The 11,847-nt window shown below is 39.5% G+C and overlaps 1 pseudogene; it reads right to left on the bottom strand.

Annotated features, from left to right (window-relative positions):
* Positions 1-2,713: 2,713 nt before the first annotated feature.
* Positions 2,714-5,433, bottom strand: LOC113624416 (transmembrane protein 258 pseudogene; annotated as a pseudogene).
* Positions 5,434-11,847: the final 6,414 nt, after the last annotated feature.

Here is an 11,847-nt window from a genome sequence, read left to right as displayed (position 1 = left end):
CAGGATGAGGTAATTTGTGTTCTGGGAAAAACGGAAGAACTGGGCCTCACATAGATATATTCAGGAGAAAATTTTACGAACCCAGTTTCTTGCATCTTCCCATACTTAGAAAAGCACTAAAACCTTTAAAGAAGATATCTGTTCCTTGCGAATAGCAGTAACCTTCTACCAAGACGTGTGCTTGATCGTACATACCCCTTCTCTGAAATCACATATATACTGGCCTCCCCCTTTATGTCTTTGGAACAGTCCTCAGAGCTTTCTGAAAGATTGTCTCCTTGGTTATAATCCTCAGGTTGATGTGAATAAAATTTTCCATTTGTGTTTTAGGTTGACTGTTGATTAATTTTTCATTGATCTGTTAAATCTCCCAAACTCTATCTTTTATTACTGAAAAAATTTGTGATATTTGCTGCCTCTGGCACAGCTTATGCTCCCGTGATTTCTTAAAAGCTCACCAACAGTGGTTCGTCATCCTTTACATAAGATCACTAACAACAGCTTAGCGCATATTGAGTTCTTAATATAAGCCGAGTACTGTTCTAAAAGCTTAATACACTATTAACATATTTAACCCTGTGAACTAGGTACTATTATTGTCCCCATTTTATAGATGAGTCACGTAGTGTATGAAGCACATAGTATATAAAACTTGCCCAAAGGCACACAGGTATCAATAATAAGTAAAGCAAATATTTGAACCCAGGCAATCTGGTGCTGGATCCTATAAGGTGAGCCTTTACACTACACTGTGTCTGTTCAGAAACCTGGGGCAATTGTTTGGCCCTTGACCTCGGTCATATCACCTCCTCCACTGTACCTGCTTGTCCAGCTTTCTTTCCCTCCACCTGAAGTTCGGTGTGAAGCCTTCCTGATGGATGTACCAGTGAATTTCCTTAGAAACACGTCCATTCAGTTGTCTTCTAAGACCCACCTTCTTGTCATTCGTGCTTTACCAAATGAGCCATCTGCAATTCAACCGAGTTCTTCTGGTTCTGACTGTACATTGCTAACTACCATGCAACAATAAAATAGTATCAGTTCATAGCCATCATTGTTAAGTATTCGTCGGAAAAGCTAGTGTTTCAATCAAATTATCTGTGTTATCTAGCTAAGAGTGACCATGAGTGAGCCACTCAAGGCCCTTCTTTCAACCACCCCACTCTCTCTTTGGTGGGAACTGGTGACTACCCCACTCATTTGGAAAGACTCCATTTCACACACTGGCTCTTGTAGGATACGGATCCTCTATGTTCGAGTATTGTAAGGTGACTTCATCCTGTCCTAACACTGTTCTTTGGGTGATTGGTATCATTGAGATAGCAATCATAGATTTTTAAAAGTGGTTGAGAGTCTTTGGAAATCCAGATGTAGAGTCCAGAACTTGCTTCATCTCCAGGGTCTTTACTCTGAGTTTCCAGATACTGGAAGCTCACAGAATGATCTCTGTCCTACCAAATCTGTACAGTGCTCACCCAGTGTAGCCAAGGCACAGTCCCTGATGTCTAACTAATTTTGGAGTCTATCTTTAGCTGTTCATGCCAAGAAGATCAGAGAAAGCAGGGTTTAGCCTAACATACTCATTCAAAGACTCTCTTGTTTATAAATGCAAATTTCTACAGACATCAGACAAAAGCAGGACATTTGAAGGCTTTAAGATGACTTGTATTGCATCTATCCATATTTCTGCAATTTGTTCTATGGCTGCTCTAAATGTTTCCTAATGTTCCAAGTTATATTTTTTCCTTATATGTGCATTGAAGGGGAAGGGTGGATGTGTGTGTGTACATACACACAAACACACACACACACACACACACACTCACTCACTCACTTATAATTGCCACCTGGAGGTTTGGGGTTGGTCCTGGAGTAGGGCATCACTTGGTATTTGCTTCATGCCTCGTTGTGTCCCAAATACCTTTTTTATTCTTTCCTTCTCCAAAATCTAATGAAGCTCCTTCAGTGACCTAGAGACACCTGCTGGTAGATGCTGATACTATACAAATACTACTCAAGACAGATGACCCAAGACAAGTCATTCAAAATTAAGCCACGGAAGAGCTCTAGAAATGGGGGACTGAGAGGTGGGGTGCTGTACATAGGCTGTAGCTGTGGAGATAAAATAAAAACCCCTGACTTGAGAAAGATTTGAATTGCTAACCCATCTGTCAGTTCACACCCTAAACACTGACTTGGTTTCCTTCCCTTAGAATTAACTAACAACTAGTGTCATCAGCACAGGCAAAGCCATATTTAATGGAGCGCAGATTAGGGCTAGCCGGAAGCTTATGACATTTATTTTGGATAAACTCTGATCCACGTATTACTTATGGGTATTTGGGGGGCCTTTTTAGAGAATTCTAATGGGGGATAATAATAGCATTACCACAAAAGGTAGTTTTCCTTTTTTGTTTTTTTTTAATGACTAAATCAACAGTGCCTGGCACATCATAAGTGCTATTATGATTTTTATTGTCTGATGATGGGCTTGCTTTGCAGGTTTCCATGACTTTGCAGCTGTGGCCCTGAGTAAATGCTATGAGGATGACGTGGTCCTAGTTCTGAAGGTCAGGGGCAATGCTGGGCAGCTTACCAGCATCAAACTTATTCTGAAGTTCCTATTCAGGATTTCTTTCTTTCCTTCCTAATTCCTTCCTTCCTTCTTTCCTCCTTCCCTCCGTCCCTTCCTCCTCTTTCTTTCTTCTTTCTCTCTCTCTCTTTCTTTCTTTCTTTCTCTTCTTCTTCTTCTTCCTTTCTTCTTTCTTTCTTTCTACTTCCTTTCTCTTTCCACATCTGCCTTTACTGTGAGCAGCAGGTGGGACACTTCCAGCAACAGTTAAAAAAAAATAATTTACAAAAACCAAGATTCAATGAATCTACCTGGTTGGATCCCTTAGGAGCTCATATGTAGATGCCAACCCAGAGTAACAGGAAGAGAACTCCAAAGTCAATGAATAGCAAGGCCACCAAGGAGATGAGAAGCTTTTTGTACATATCATGAGCGTGCTTGGTGGAGGTGGCTTCATAAACAAAGTACCAGCGAGTGAAGAACCAGCCAATAGCTAGCAGCCCCATGGTCAAATAGGGGAAGACAGCAAGGTTCCCTGGGATGGTGTATCTGTTTGTGGCCTTGAGCTCCATTTTTCTGGACACAGAGTAATCCACCAGTTTTCCCCATCTGGGTTTGCACCTGCTGCTTTGGACCTTCCTGTTGGGGTTCAGGCAGAGGCTGTGATGGCATCAGGAAGACGGCCCAGAATGATCCTGTTAAAAAAAAAACAGTGAGCTCTGAATGGGAAAGATGGTAGACAAGACAAAAGTTGTCTTTCAGCATACAGATGGCCAACAGGCACGTGAAAAGATACTGAACATCACTAATCATCAGAGAAATGCAAATCAAAATGATGATATCACCTCACACATGTCAGAATGGCCATCATCAAAAAGACCACAAATAACAAATGTTGGCAAGGAGGTAAAGAAAAGGGAACACTTGTACATTGTTGGAGGGAATGTAAATTGGTACAGCCACTATGGAAAACAGTATGGAGGTTCCTCAAACAACTAAATATAGACCTACCATATGATCCAGCAATTCCACTCTTGGGTATATATCTGGAGAAAACAAAAACACTAATTCCAAAAGGTATAGACACCCCAATGTTCACAGCAGCACTATTTACAATAGCCAAGATAGGGAAGCAACCCAAGTGTCCATCAACAGATGAATGGATAAAGAAGACATGGTACACACACACACACACACACACACACACACACACACACAATGGAATACTACTCTGCCATATAAAAGAATGAAATTTTGCCATTTGTAACAACATGGATGGACCTGGAAGGTATTATGCTAAATGAAATAAGTCAGACAGACTTATAACTAGTAACTCACTAGTGGTTACTAGTGAGAAGAGGCAAGGGGGAGGGGCAAGATAGGGGTAGAGGGTTAAGAGGTACAGCTAATATGTATAAAATAAATAAACTACAAGGATAATGTATAGCACAGGAAATACAGCCAATATTTTATAATAATTATAAATGAAGCATAATCTATAAAAATGCTGAATTACTATGTTGTATACCTAAAACTAATATAATGTTGTAAATCAACTATACCGCCAAAAAATGTTGTCTTTCAGTGAGTTGTTTTTAAAATCTATAAATGTATTTCTGGGAACTTTGAGTGGAGGATTTGCACAGCAATTTTTAAAAGTCTGAATAAATATATGAACACATAAATAACCTGGTGTATGAACTCGCTGCAGACCCAGGGAAAAGCATGGAAGCCACAGAAAAGCAGAAAAAAGTGATCTCCCTTCTCGGTAGAAGCTTCTGCTTGCTCCGGACCCAGCCATTCTTCATGCTTGACGATATGATTTCTACGTTTCAGGGTTTCCCCTGCAGCAAAGCTTACACCCCCTCGTCATATTCTAGGTCTCAGCAATGTGTGAACAGAGATATTCACGAGAAACACAGCATTTCTTTGCTACTGAATGTTGCCACTTTTAGACAGCGTTTTTTTTCCTCAGTTAAACTTAAAACATTGCTCTTGATCAGCAAAAGCTTCTTCCTCTCAGGGCTGCTTCCATCTGCCTTGGATGTGCATTTTAATGTTACTTCATGGTGAGGAGAATTGGGGGCATTTTCCTCCTTGCCCTAAATGATTTCCTAAGAGTGTTAAGATCATTGTGCTTTATGCATAGACTCTACATCTAATCTGGATGTAAAAATTGCTATTATCTATGCATCATGACAACAAGAGGGGTTTTATAATTTGAGAGGGCTACATTAGCTTAAGCTACTGAGATAGAAGATGTTATGTATATTTGAGATACAATGTAGGGATCTCGTTGTTCAGTTTAAATTGGGTCAAAATGCCAGTGAAATGTAAATGATGTTCATATGATATTTTAACATGCCATCTTTTTTCTCTTTTGAAGATGACGTTGGCACACCATTGTAATCATGTCTGTCAACAAAATGACCTTGAACTCCATTAAAAAATGCAAATAACTTTGCGCATAGAATTTGATGCCAAGATAAACATGCAAACAAAGAATTTCAGGTTATTATTTCCTGTACCTCAGGATCAGTGATGCACTGATAAATGGTTCTCAAAAAATACATAAAACAAAACACGAAAACAATGCTGATTGATTTGTGATCTTCCATAATATACATACTTCTGTTGTGGCCAATTTTGAGCTACCAACAGTTACTAGCTTACAAAATTCCTGAATACTTAACAGTTAGATCTGGTGAGCTGGCATGAGCTGCTTCCGGGGCACCACTGTATCTATTTCTCTTTCATGCTCTCTTACCTCTGGGCCTTTGCACCTGCTGTTCTTTTTGCCTGGAATGCTCCAGTGACCTCCTCACTTTGCAAGTTGGCTCTTCACTTAGCATCATTGAAATCCTTAAATGAATTAAACAGTGGTATAAAGCACTTGGAATGATGTCTGGCATACAGTGAACACTATTTAAGAGATGTTTGTTAATATTCTTTTCCTTCACTGACAACCTAAGACTGAATTAGGTGTTCTTCTGTGTGCCCAGCCTGCTGTGCTTCTCCTGTGGTGTCTCCCTGACTCTGTTGTACTGGCTCCCTTTCCAACCCTTGTTGGATCAACCTCCATAATAGATGGACTGGCTTTGTTTACTGTTACATCCCTGCCTAGCAGAGTGCCTGGAAAGTAGAAGACACTCAATATATATTTGTTAAATAATAACCTGATAGATCATTGAATCTGTTATGTACTACCAACTTGAATGAGGAATTAAGAAGGTCCATGTGGATATCAAGAAATGGTTATAAGAAACAGGTAGAGGGGAAGATTTGGTGATAGCTAAAGAAACTATATTTTCTGAGGATGTCTAGACTCTTATTTGTGCTGACAGAAAGGATGTTCTTTGTTTGGACTAACCAAAGTGGAGAAAGTTTCAGTTAGGGTCTTCCGATGTTTCCATAGATAATCCCATTATCATGTGGGTGTGGGGACTTCTACACTGTGCCAACTGGTGACTTTCTCCAGCATTACAAGAACCCTTGTAATCTCAGGGGCTCTCTCCCTGTTTTTATTTTATTTTATTTATTATTATTATTTTTAACATCTTTATTGGAGTATAATTGCTTTACAAGGGTGTGTTAGTTTCTGCTGTGTAACAAAGTGAATCAGCTATACATATACATATATCCCCATATACCCTCCCTCTTGTGCCTGCCTCCCACACTCCCTATCCCAACCCTCTAGGTGGTCACAAAGCACCAAGCTGATCTCCCTGTGCTATGCAGCTGCTTCCCACTAGCTATCTATTTTACATTTGGTAGTGTATGTATGTCAATGCTACTCTCTCACTTCGTCCCAGCTTACACTTCCCCCTCTCCCCATGTCCTCAAGTCCACTGTTTATGTCTGAGTCTTTATTCCTGTCCTGCCCCTAGGTTCATCAGAACTTTTCTTTTAAGATTCCATATATATGTGTTAGCATATGGTATTTGTTTTTCTCTTTCTGATTTACTTCACTCTGTATGACAGACTCTAGGTCCATCCACCTCACTACAAATAACTTAATTTCATTTCTTTTTATGGCTGAGTAATATTCCATTGTATATATGTGCCACATCTTTATCCATTCATCTGTCGATGGACACTTGGGTTGCTTCCATGTTCTGGCTATTGTAAATAGAGCTGCAATGAACATGACTCTTTTTGAATTATGGTTTTCTTAGGGTATATGCCCAGTAGTGGGATTGCTGGGTAGTATGGTAGTTCTATTTTTACTTTTTTAAGGAACCTGCATACTGTTCTCCATAGAGGCTGTATCAATTTACATTCCCACCAACAGTGCAAGGGGGTTCCCTTTTCTCCACACCCTCTCCAGCATTTATTGTTTGTAGATTTTTTGGTGATGGCCATTCTGACCGGTGTGAGGTGATACCTCATTGTAGTTATGATTTGCATTTCTCTAATGATTAGTAATGTTGAGCATCCTTTCATGTGTTTGTTGGCAATCTGTATATCTTCTTTGGAGAAATGTCTATTTAGGTCTTCCAAAGAGCTAACACCTATCCTTCTCAAACTCTTCTCCCTATTTTTTCAAGATCCTTATCTTACACTGGTAGGAGAGGGATGGTGCCGGTTGAGGGAGGTTATCTCTAAAACAGCTCTAGTGAAATCTTGCAAGCTGTTCAGCCAAGGCTCCAGATGACTTCATTATCCCATTTTTAAGATTTTACCATTCTTAAGTATGATTTGTTTACTGCTACAAAGTGACATAGAATCAAGTCGTAGAACATAGAATTAACAAAAATATCTGGTACTATGTGAGTGAATGAGATTCTCCCCCTCCTCCCTGAATACACAGTTGTACAGTATATGCTGTCTTCAGAAATTGGATTTATAGAAAACTTCTATTGTTCCTGACATCATTCAAAATTATATTCTGTATGATCCTTTCTAATCAGTAGAATTAACTTCCAGAGAAAGGAAGCTTGATCGTATATTGTACTCATTGATATTGCTACTGTTTTTAAAAAGTCACACTTGTTATCTCTCAAGATGCTTATAACATTGTCATCTCCAAAATATCTTCAATGCAGCAATGTGTGTCTGCTGTAGTGATGCCCCCCAAAGGTTCTGATTCTGGCAAAGAGGTTATTTTTTATTTTGCTCTTAGAAAGTCATTCACATGGATATTTTGTTTCAAAATATTTCATTTTTTGCATGAAATATACATCATTATATAAAACCTTAGTATTTCATTTCTTAAATCTCTACTTTTCTACAACATTTTTGGAAATTAATTCTCTCACTGTTCTTGTGAAACTTGGTAAGAGATTGAGAATGTTTTCATATTTAATTGCTAAAGTGCAAACATTCTGAAGAACATGTTTAATCCTAGTTGGTTGGCCTCTTTCTGCCTTCCAGAATCCTTCTGAGATAGAATCAGACAACCATGGGATGTTAGAACAAAAGAGACACTGGAAACTCTAAACTTAGTCCCTTATTTTAGGGATGAGATGACTTGGTTCCACTGGCATGGTTTATTTCCAGGGAATAGAAATCCATCAAACTATTCACATGGGCAAGAAAAAATTAGGAAAGGAAACCAGCTTTTAAAATGGACTGCAAACAAATGCAAACAAAAAAAACCCCACAAAAAATAAAAAAGATAAAATGGACCTCAAAAATAGAGTAAATTTTTTTTTTGTTAGTCTCCTCTGCATCACCCCACCCTCCATCAGCAGAAACATAAGAAAGTTCAGAGAGTGATTATTTGCTAAAGCCTGTGTTGGGTGTGCAGTTCTTACAGATTACAAAATTGAAAAGACTGAATCTGACATAAAAGCTGGATATCAGGCCACTTTAAAACTTATGCAGTTGTCCACTTGCAAGGGTGGGACAACTGCACACAAGAATGATGATGATGAGTCCCAAAGTAGAGATGTTTAAGAGACCACCTCATAATAAAGGCAAGTTCCCTGAAAATAGCACTTCAATTTCCAGGAGTAGTCTTGAAACAGAGGAGACCTATGTGGAGGCCTTCCTGGTGCAGGTAAGTAGTACAGAGAAAAAGATAGCACAGTCAGGCAGGGAAATAACCGTAGCTTAAACAAGTCATCCCCCAAGCACTCCCAGTTCTGTCTCAGGTAAAGGTAAAGTCTAATACACATTCCTCAGTTGTTTTGCAGAAACCATATCCTAACCAGATGAAGAATCGTGACCCTGAGCACGTATACCCCCCCAGATGACCTGGAGCCTGAAGATTGATAATGTTAACCCCTGTGGTCTCACCTGGTTACCTCACCACCCAATAATCAGAAAATTGTGCATGAGCTGATTACGTTCCCCACAAATGTCACTCCCCTCACTTTGTCTTTAAAAACCTATTCCTAAAAGTCATCAGGGAGTTTGGGTCTTTTGGGCATTAGCTACCTGTATTCTTCACTTGGTGCCCTGTAATAAACACTGTATTTTCCTTCACCACCACCTGATGTCAGTAGATTGGCTTTGCTGTGTGTTGGGTGAGCAGACCAATCTGGTTCAGTAACAGTCTCTCTGGCTGCCTGGGGATGCTATTTATGTAATCCTGGGCAATTATGTAATTGCTGTCAATGATGTAACCGGGGCAAATGAGCTCATCACTCTATGTTCTGTCCCTACCAACTTCAAAGAAATTCCATGAAGATGAATCAGACAAAATGCATGAGGACAGGAGTTTTAACCTGGGGTTCTTTGGAATTCACAAGTGAATTTCATGTAAGATTTGTGTGTATATGTGAACAGTGCATTTTTCTGGTTAGAAACTTTTATCAAATTCTTAAAGAAATCTGTAAACCTGAAGTGGTTAAGAAGCATTTACAGTCACTTGATCCTTACTACTTGCGAATTCTGTATTTGTGAATTCACATACACACTAAAATGTGTTTGTTACACCAAAATCAGCACACCCAGTGCTTTCACAGTCATTCACAAACATGTGTGAAAAATTTGAGTTGCCTGATGTGCACATTCCCAGCTGAGGTCAAACAAGGTGATGCTCTCCTATCCTGTATCATTTCTCACACTGTATCCTTTCCATGGTCTATTTAGTACCACTTTTTTTGCACTTTTGTGCTGTATGTTGTTGATTTTGCTATTCAAAATGGACCAAATCATAGTGCTGAAGTGTCATCTAATGTTCCTGAACATAAGAAGGCTGTGAACTGCCTTACAGAGAAAATATGTGTGTAGATAAACTTCATTCTGGCCTGAGGTATAATGATATTGGCTATTATTTTAATGTTAACAAATCAACTGTATATTAAAAAAGGAGTCTAAACAGAAACACACATAAAACAAGGTTATATATTGATTTATTGAAGAAAATGTTGTGACCAGAGGCTTGCAGGAACTTAACCCTATATTTCCTCTAAGAGCAATGATTTACTATTTGCTAATTCAGTGTTTGTGGTGACTTTATAAAACAACTACCACAAATAAGGAGAAGCAACTGCACTTAGAAGAAGGGTGGGGAGAGAACATGGAATAATGCTTAAGAGCAGCACTTTGAGGTACATATAAACAATGATATTACTCAGCCATAAAAAAAGAATGAAATAATGTCATTTGCAGTGACATGGATGCAACTAGAGATTATCATACTTAGTGAAGTAAGTCAGAAAGAGAAAGACAAATACCATATGATATCACCTATATGTGGAATCTAAAATATGACACAAATGAACTTATCTATGAAACAGACACCCAGACATCAGAACAGACTTGTGGTTGCCAAGGGGAAGAAGGGGTTGGGGGATGGATGTATTGGGAGTTTGGGATTAGCAGATGCAAGCTATTATATAGAGAATGGATAAAACAACAAGGTGCTACTGTATAGCACAGGGAACTGTATTCAGTATCCTGTGATAAACCATAATGGAGAAATATATGAAAAATAATACATATGTGTGTGTATACGTAACTGAGCCACTTTGCTGTACAGCAGAAATTAACACAACATTGTAAATCAACTATACTTGAATAAAATAAATTTTAAAAAAAAGAGTAGCACTTTGAAATTGGAGATAATTAGCTTAGAGTTACTGAGAGTAGAGCAACTAACACCTGTTACCACCACCAGGGAGGAGGGCCCTGCATGGAAGATAGCAAAGAGATGACAGTGCCTCCCACCAGGAGCAGCTGTCCCAAGATGTCAACCCACTGCACCATTTGCAGGTGTTGGGGTCACCACGAAAGACATGACTCACACAGACACTGGATGGAGCAATGCTTTGCTTCAATAGTGTCAGTTCCCCAAGGCCAGTGGGTCTTGCTGTGTAGCTGATGCTGGAAGATGGTCTGCCAGCACCCCTCTGTGTTGCCAGTGAAGGACCCTGTTTCCTCCTCACCAAGACCAAACAGATAGAGCAATGTGTTTAGCCAGGTCCCGTGTGATGCATACACTTGAAGCAGAACAAAGAAGTACACTTTAAACTCAGAACAGGAACATTATATCCCCAAACAAGGTGATACACCCAACATAGGCTGTGAGGGCTCCTCATCTCCATGTAAGGAAATGTTCTAGGCCCAAGGCACACTTTGGCAGCTGTGCAAGCATCAACAAACTGCATAACTACCCTTCCCAACACTATCTATCTCTTGCTAGCTGTATCGGTTGAATTATTAAACCTTGCTGAGTTCAGTTTCCTCATCTGTAAAATAGGAGATAATAATAATGACAATAAGAATACCTACTTTGTAGGGTTTATAGATTAAATATGATAAAGAACATAAAGAAAAAAACCTTCCAGCTTTGTGCCTTGAATGTAAGAGCTCAGTAAATATTGTCAAAAAGTCAAGGATCCGATCTTCAACCTGTCCATGATACCATGTTCCCCAGGTGGGAGGGAAGTAGAGACAGTCATTTATCCATTCCACAACTATGGAATGGATAGATGAGGAGGTGACAGATGAGCAGAGACCTGAAACAAGTGATGGAAAAAGCCACAAGAAGCTTGCATAAGAGTGTTCCAAGAAGAGGGAATAGCAAATGCAGGGACACTGAAGCAAGAACAAGGTTGAGATAAAGACTAGAAAGAAGGCCACTGAATTAGCAAGCGAAGACTGAAGCTCAGTGACAGGCAGAAGGCAGAGACCTAGGGCCTCTAGAAGTAGATATTCAAATGGGGGCTACTATAGTGGACACACAAAAAGATGATAGTTATTTGGACTAAGGTATTGGTGGAGGAGGTGAGAAATGATTGGGAGGAGAGTTTATAGATGATGGGTTAGATATGGTATGAGAGAGAGAGAGAGAGAGAGAGAGAGAGAGAGAGAGAGAGAGAGAG

This window comes from Aethalodelphis obliquidens, unplaced genomic scaffold (genome assembly GCF_003676395.1).
Source record: "Aethalodelphis obliquidens isolate GAN/ISIS:26980383/991018 unplaced genomic scaffold, ASM367639v1 scaffold13, whole genome shotgun sequence".
Lineage (NCBI taxonomy): Eukaryota > Metazoa > Chordata > Mammalia > Artiodactyla > Delphinidae > Aethalodelphis > Aethalodelphis obliquidens.
The sequence above is the reverse complement of the archived record's forward strand: the minus strand, read 5'-3'. Positions and strand labels throughout refer to the sequence as shown.